This window comes from Penaeus chinensis, chromosome 7, assembly GCF_019202785.1.
Source record: "Penaeus chinensis breed Huanghai No. 1 chromosome 7, ASM1920278v2, whole genome shotgun sequence".
NCBI lineage: Eukaryota > Metazoa > Arthropoda > Malacostraca > Decapoda > Penaeidae > Penaeus > Penaeus chinensis.
Window position 1 is genome coordinate 44,788,801 of NC_061825.1, and position 9,054 is coordinate 44,797,854.

The following is a 9,054-nucleotide window of genomic DNA, read 5'->3' on the forward strand; positions in this document are numbered from 1 at the left end:
AGGGGAGGACGAAAGGAACCCATGGAGAAGAAAGAGAAAGAGAGAAAGAGATTAATAGACAGAATGAGACAGAGAGAGAGAAGAGAGGAGAGGAAGACGGGTATGCAAGGAGGGAGACACAGGACGGACATGGATGCTGATATATAACCCTGTTGAAAGACGAGTGGAAACATTTATATTATTGGCGAATTCCGAACTGGTTTCACCCTTCCTGTGCTTCCGTCACTTTTTTTTAAACTGTCGTTAATCGTATAATACGTTTAGGTCCTCGGCGTTATTCAAATATGTTCGTTTCTTTTTTTCCATCCCGCCAGTCCCTGGTCGCGGTCAGACCCTGCATCAAAGACTGCATATATTCAATACGAAATGTTTTGAGCGAAATACTCGTGTTGTGACAGTTATTTGCATGAGACTTTAAAACAGGAACAATAACAGTTACTTATATTCTTTTCAAGAAAATGTTAATTAATGCCAGCGTCCCAACTATGATTATATATTTTATCATTACATGTTCATGATTATATCGTCAAATGTTACCGTCACATATAACATTATCCATGGCATCATATTTGAGTTCATCACATCTTTTAGATTCTCGAATTGCTCTCAAACGATCGTGACCGAAAACTGCATCAATGGAGCGTACGTATAAATGTTGCCGCTCTGAGGCTGATTTATGCAAAACAAATTCAAAGTTTTTAGTTTCATCTTCCCGTTCATTATAAAACTCGGTGATTAATTTTTAAAAATGGTAAACGTGTTTATCTGGCATCAAAGACAGAATCTTCATGTGGCACTAAAAAAAATAATCGAAGCGTTGCAGCTGCAAATGCTGAACTTGAAAAATAATCTGCTACTGCAGCATCTGTAAAAAAAAAAAAAAATAATAATAAAATAAAAAAAAATACTATGCGCAGCTCTCACTCAGTCTTGCTATTTTATGCTTCAGCTCGGACACAAATAGTGAGCTGAGATATATATATATATATTTATATATATATATATATATATTTAAAAACTAAATTAATATGTATCTTCAAACGTGAGTAACACAAAATTAAATTCCTTCAATTTGTGCAATATAAAATGTAAGTTGCAACACATGGCAACTCCTGCAAAGGTTTATAGCGTCAGTTAAAAGTGACCGCATACCCCTCTTCCCTTCCTCTGTGTGGAAATTGATGAATGACGAAAACTTGAAAAGGTGTTCGCACGTTGTGTCCTGCGCATAAAACGTGTAGTAAAAGTTTCTCGACGATATTACTTTCACATTTTCGGTTCACTTTTGAAGAGCTTTAAGTAACCGTTATCCATTACTGGGAGAACGCTTATAATTTTTGTGATCTGACATTTAATCAAATTCCCAATTCAATTACAGAACACTTTTCCGTTTTCTTAGACACGGAATTCATGTTTTAGATATACTCTTTTTACCTTTGTATTTCTTATACTAAGCACCGAGGAAACGAAAGGAAACGAAGCATAATAAATGCGTAATGGTGGGTTAATTTTTAATCATATTAAAACTAAAAAGGTCTCTAGATTTGTTTTTGAAATAAAAGTATCTTGCAACATGCAAATCCTGTCGAGGATTTAACGTGCACTGATAAATCTTTTATAAGAGTTTGCATTACTAAAATGAACATAAAGTCACTTTTGTCAGAGAAACGAATGAAAAGGTTTGATAAGAAGGGGACATCAAAGTGAACAGACGATGAGAAAATGTACCTATTCACAAACACAAATTTTGTATTAACATAGTGATTCTCCGGTCCGTATTGACTTTACGATGTAACATGTTAACAATTTGAATTTCTTTATTAGCAGTAGTGTGTGAATAACTTCTTATACTATGTTAATAACCTACTTCGTAATCGTTACTTGCAAAATGTAATTTCAAATAATTAGAAAAAAATAAAAACCCATTGAGTGTCTTTAGCAATTTAGGTAATGTTTTACCCCCATTGCAACATATATAAAATTAATGCCAAGATAAAGAAAAACTCATATTTAAGGTATGTAGCTTTCTATATATGCTTTTCGTGAATGTATTGTACTTATCATAACGATCTGCAGTAAGTGAAGACACACGTAAGTGCGATGCACAAGCCATTTTATCTTGCTTTGTATCAAAATTTATTAAATTTATGAATTATATTCCCTGGGGGAAGTATTCCGCTGCAAAACTACTACAGCTTTGAAAAACAACTCTATTTCTTTAGCGTAGCTTATTTTTCAAATATTGTTCATTTTGTTTAAATGTCTATGAAATTTATCATATTCTTATGAACTTGTCCTTGCTTTTCTTTTGCTTGTATAGTGTGTCAAAAATATGTAGGTTCTCCATGTAGGTCATATGCAAACTCTGAATTATAAGATCTATTCAGAAGTCAACATAATTCAAATATTTTCCTCATACTAAATTCATTAATGAGTAATATTTCATATGCAACTTTAATTTATTATTGAAACAGGTGTACCCACATTCAAGGCTTTTTGGACTCACTCGTCATAAGATAATGCTGTCTGTTCTTTTCCAAGCAAATAGTATGTATATTTTCACTTTTTTTCTTTAAGGTATATATAAGAGCTGCTGGTCAATTCTGCCTGTTGTTCCAAGTCAGTTATCTTAACTGAAGGCTATTTTAATTGGGAGCAATATAACATACTGCTTGTGCTAGAAATTCTATCATTTGTACATTGTAAACCTCATGGCTTTGTATGAGAAGCATCTTATCTATATCTATCTGCATGTAGACAATATCAGATATTTTAATAAAATTTAACGTGTATTCGTGCTCACTATACGGTAAAATAATGGCAATACCAGAGGGGCAAGAACACATATTATATATGATAATCAATGATACAATAAGTTGGTCTACATTTAATAAAAATATTTATTGAAGAGAATATCATTTGTGTAATTATCAATTTTAAAACTGTCTTGATTAGCTGCAAACAAAATGTTTAAAATTCTCTATCTCCTTTCAAAGATATCTTGGAAGGTCATCTTTGGTACTTGTACAGTTTCTTTATCTTGATTTTTTTGCTAAAAATACCATAAGATTTGTCATTTGTTTTGAACTTATTGAGCTGTTAACTGAATAAGAATTATTTTTATTAATTTTTTATCAATATAGTGTTACATTATTTGATTAAGTTCATATGTATCATATCAACAATGTCAACATAATGTTTATACAATAAATAATAACAAATTTGTGATCAAAATCTGTAGTGAGAGATGTTTTACTAGATTAAATAAAACCAGAAAATTATTAATGGATATAATGATGAATTTGTTTTTTAATTGCACAACTCTAAATTCATATATACCCTGAAACATAATTATTCATTCATGAGACTGGAAGACAGAAGATATATCAATCATTCAATGCAGCCCTTTAACTCAGTCTCATTATTACTGAACAAAGAATTTTGGTACTAACATTTAAAAAATGGGATACATACCAATATTTTCTTTGTTTAATGCACTAAAAATACAGTAAACAACTTTCTTTCATACAAGAAGTAATGATTAGCAAGATTTCTTAACAGTAACATTTTCTTTGGGACTTTAGTAAACCCAGGGTAATATTGGAGTAAGTAAATAGGGAGTAAAGAGGTCAAACAGATAGTTCAAATGATTTACTTGACAAGACTTCTACATGACTGATTATGTAAGTTCCTTTTAACTTCAGTGAAAAATGTCTATTCAACATTCACTCAATGATAAATAGGGCTGGAATTGAATTGCAGTATGAGCCAGTAACAGCATCAATAATTTCAGACATAAACTGTCATTTTTACATCCACTTCCTTACATAAAATAAATATTTAACAAGTTTTGCCAGCAATAGTTAGAATTAATGAATGCTGGGGAATATATAAATAATTCTGGAGAAATGGAATGTATATTGCTTTTGTCTACTGGACAGGATTCCTACCATGTCAAAAAGTTTGATTCCTTTTACTCTTAGCAGTACATAGCAGAAATAGCTTGCCCACTATTGAAGAATATGCAAACATGCTACACAATGAGTTTACCATGTTTCTCTAGTCTCTTCAAAAAGCTCATGCTCTACTAGAGCATACGAGCTTCAGCATGGCATTCCCTTACAGTATTTAATCCCACTCTCTGCAAAAGTTCGACAATGATAAAAAACTAAAACCAACTAACAGTATTCATGTGTGATGACCATGACAGATGTACATTGATGATATATGAGGTTATGCAGTAACTGCTTTAAAGCCATGAAAATGAATGTGCAGATCCCTTATAGAGGAGAGGAACACATTTTTGGATGAATTAAAAAAAAAAAAAAAAAAAAAAAACAGCTCATGAATAGATTCTGAGACTGTACTGCAAACATTACCAGCCCTAATCGAAGTGTACATAGAGCACACTTAACACAAGTTCATCATACATACACCATCATCCCTGCTTCCTGTGCTAGAATTAAAGATAAACAAATATTTACAAATCTTAAATATATGTACATATGTGAACATGCTGGGCAAATAGTGCCAACATAACAAAATACTAAACAGTATCTTTCTACTCTACAAGACCATATAAAACACTTGGTACGAAGGAGACCACTGTGATGTAGATTTATAGTTATCATTTCATGTAAAAATGTCCAGTCTCTCCAGTTTGTTTTTCATTCTGCATTCAAGTACAACATAGGAAAAAAATTGTTATCTGAAATGTTTAAGAAGCCTAAAAAGTTCTCTCTCTTCATGTAATGACCAATAGCAGATCTATTTTTTTTTTCTTTGTGACTAATATTTTAGGTAATGACACAAAAAGAACACAACATACACTACATCCCCTAACATACATTGTAAAGTAACATTTATTACAAATGTGAACCATCCAATCATTGTGAGGATTTTTGTCATTTTTCTCATCTTGTATATCCCTTTATTTCAACATTCTCATTTTGTATTTCTGTTGCCCCATACTGAAATTACAAAACATGCAGATTTTCCTTCAGAATTTAATGACATGGCATGCAGAATATATTTATTAGACTTTCATTATAAAAGCATTAAACCTTATGTGTTCAGCTTATAAGTAACTTTTAAGTGCCTGATAAAAGTTCTAAAGATAACATACAATGCCAGTGCTTTATTATATCAACAATAATGAACCAATGGGAACAGTGCATTCGTTAACAAATAAATTAGGTTCTACATTCAACTTTGACACATGAAACCTGAATCATTCAAGCATTAGGTATAGGTTCAAAACTAACTGTATCCTCTATGATTTGTATCTTCATGTTTAAGTAGAGAACAAAATTAAAGGTAAAAATGCAAAGGGTCATTTGCACTCTTAATCATAAATGTGAGTTGAGCATGCGAGTATGATTTGTAGTGTAAATGCAAGTATAAAACTGAGACAACAGGTGTGTGTGAGTGAGAGTAACAAGAAAGAATGCAATTAGTATGAGAAAAGAAATGTGTACATGTGAGAATGTACACAAATATGACGTATGGCTAATGGCTAGAACTTAACAGTCTGGTAACATAAATGACAATTATCACGTAAAGATATCAACCATAGAAAGATATACAATCAGCTTTGAATAATCACAATAAACAAGCAATAGCTCGGACAGCCTTATACATAAGTAGTAATTGCACTGAGTTGTGTGTGTTGTACTTGTTCATCCTTTTCAAAGGTATAACCAACTTTCATTAATGCACTTGTATATGGTCACAGGTCCACATCCAGCACATGCACCAAAAAATTCCCACAAACACACATATGAATACATATATGCACACATACAAACACACACACACACACACACATACACACACACAAAATTTAAACCTACTTTTGGTAAGATCTGTTGCTCATTCAACACAAATAATATCTTATGGTTCTGTATCACGACAATTTGTACAAATAAAAATTAAATATAGAGCTAAAAAATTAAATTATTGGCAACATCAACTATACTAAAAATAATCAATAATGATAATAATAATAATAATTATAATACATCAGAACAATCAGGAAGTCTTAAAAAATCACAACAATTGCAAAAGCTCAAATGAGGGAAAAGCTTCCATCAGGTAACATGCCCCTTCCCTTTTTGTCTGCACATGAACACCAGCCGTTCCACAGGCTGTTCATATTTTTTTTTTTCTTTATACATAGGGATTAGAGTGAAAAAAATAAAAAGAAAGATCTGATGCTACACTCTACACATGACAATGGCATCCTGACTTGTAATAGTAACTTTTTCTGGTCTATAATCCTCCCATCACATATTTAGCAAGGATCAAAAAGAAAGAGTAGATGATGAAAAAATATAATAATAAACAGGAATGTAATCTCTCCACACTAAAGTGGAATGATCAGGTTGAAGATGAAAAGCCAAGAAAGTGTACTGACGAACTTGGCAACTGGAATGTCTAAGGAAAAGCACCAAAGAACTGTCTGTACCGAAGTTGGAAAAAGTAAAGAGAAATCACATCAAACTCCAAGATAAATATGAGATCAAACAATTGAAAACTTAAAGGGAGAGGGGAGGGGGGGAAGGAGAGAGAGAGAGAGAGAGAGAGAGAGAGAGAGAGAGAGAGAGAGAGAGAGAGAGAGAGAGAGAGAGAGAGAGAGAGAGAGAGAGAGAGAGAGAGAGAAAATCTAAAATAATATAAAAGATTAATGCACATATATGAAAGCATAAAAGAAAGTTGTCAATCCCTCACCATCAATCTATGAAATGTGTGATCACTTCTGCTACTAAATGACTAGATCATGTGCTACCTGAGCACAATTCATTGAACACAAAAAAGGTGGGAGCTTAAGGAATGCATTCCACAGATGGAACAGAACCAGTCATCCATGACTCAGCCACAGATGAGGAAGGATCAATGCATAAACATTTTAAACTATACAAATGCAAAATATAAGCATGCTGATAATATCACTATTTGCCTCAATAAATAATTACTTGTACATTCAGACTTACACTTTTTTTCAAAACCCTTTTTAAAAAAAGAAGCCAATGCTGTACACACACCTGGTAGTACATGAGAAGCTCCCTCTACTCCTGAATACTGCATTTTGTTGCATGACATTATTCTTTAACTTCTGTTCATGTTTACAAAGTTAATCAGCTTTTACAGATATATATATATGCCAACAGACATATATATCTATATATTTTTTTTCAAATACATATACAATAATTTAAACAGTTGTATCTTCATAAAAAAGACTAAAAGACAATGTTCCTCCAGTATTATGTTTCTCAAGGCACATTGCACATAGTGCAGAGATTAACTCTGTTAGGCATGCTTTTCTTCTTTTTTTATTCTTTGTTGCACTGAACGAAGATGTTTTCACACATCTGCTAACATCTTCCCTTTGGTTTGCATCCTATGCCTTTTTTCAACAACTGTAAGGCGTCAATGGCTTGCATCTTTTTTTTTAACATAAAAAAAGCCACTAAATGTTTCAGGAAGTCACAATATGCTTCTCTTATTTCCTATGTGTTTTTTATTGTTATTCTTTATTTTCACTTTATTTTTGCGTACAATACAGCTCTATTCTTGGGAGATGGCAAGACAGCTCACCACACTACAGCCGTCCTCTTGCATGGCCACCTGTCCCCTTTGAGCTCCATCACTCACTGAAAGCTTCTTTCAGAGCCGAAGAGTCATTTCCTGCAGTCGACCACTGCCATACATGACCTGCCGCACACCCGTCATAATGTACGAGGGCTTGTGGGCGGACAATCCCTTGAGATCAGCGAGGAACCATGTTGCGCTCTGCAGCCTGGTATTATCTGTGCTAAGCATACAGCGGGTCAGCCATCCAACGGGGGTCCTAAGTATACCATTGACACCTCTGTGTTGCCATACACAGCAGAAACAGAGGGATATAGCTGCTTATCTGGCAGACCTGAAAGGCAGAAAATAAAGGTATTAATAGTTAATTTACAAATAAGAATAAATACAAGGAAAATGTGAGAGAAGGAGAAAGTGAAATGCATCAATGTTTGTCATACATACTAGATGTTGTAAAAAAACATCAATACATTCACATTCATTCATTCTACAACATATCTTATGACTAATCCTATTGATAAAGAGCAAAATAAAGAGCAACAACTAAACTTATTTGACTGAGGAAGTATATGCCTCTGAATGTAAAAAATTACACAATATTCTTATCTATCTTAGTAAGCTCCCAAGAGAAAGACGTTTCCTCAAACAAACCAAAGAAAAAATGTTGAGCTTACCTCTAAATGCAACGCCAAGAAATTCATAGTTCTTCTCAAATGCTAAAGTGTTGTCGTCACAGTCCAATATCACTCGTATTCTCTCTCCTACCTGTAATTGAGATCAACTATTAACAAAATGCAAAGTTTGCCAAATTGCCCATACATAACTTCTTTCGTACAAAAACTACATTACAGTAGTTTCTACTATATTATCTTTTATTATTTCTTTTGCCTTTGGAGCATATCTATATTTTCGCTGTTAATCTTTAGCCTAACCAATCTTCTTTCATCCTTATTGATACAGAAACTGATTTTTTTTTTTTTTTTCATATGCATCTCATTTTTTCACTATCTCAACTGTTTCTGATAGTATGCAAACATTCAAAACTTGTCTTTTAAATATGGAATAAACACGCAAGAACAGCCCTGTCTTAAATGTGGAGCTAAGCTGAATGATCTGACTAATGCACACTGAATATGGCTATAGGAACATGTGTGATTATATTTCACAATATATTATATACAGTAAAGGGTTCATTCAACTTGATAATTGCATTTATTTTCTTCTCTTCAGACCGGAAGTACAAATTTTGGTGAGAAAAGAGAGTTCACTATTGGCTGCTTTAAGACATGGAATTTTTAGAGCCTTACTCCTCTGACTTCTCTGGCTTCAAATGACAATTTTCACATTCACAATTCTAACCCTAAGTTTAACTCTCAATGTTTACCAGGGATTGTGAATAGCAACACAGTGATACATAGCTGATTACTTACTATATTTGAATTATGATAAATACATCTGATA

General features: G+C 32.9%; 1 long non-coding RNA gene across 1 annotated transcript; it reads right to left on the minus strand.

Moving 5' to 3' along the window:
• Nucleotides 1-3,636: 3,636 nt before the first annotated feature.
• On the minus strand, nt 3,637-8,832 carry LOC125027352. The gene is made up of 2 exons (XR_007115012.1): nt 8,268-8,832; nt 3,637-7,927 (listed from the first exon to the last, which is right to left on the minus strand). It is a non-coding gene; the product is annotated as an uncharacterized LOC125027352 (long non-coding RNA).
• Between the last annotated feature and the right edge of the window lie 222 nt (nt 8,833-9,054).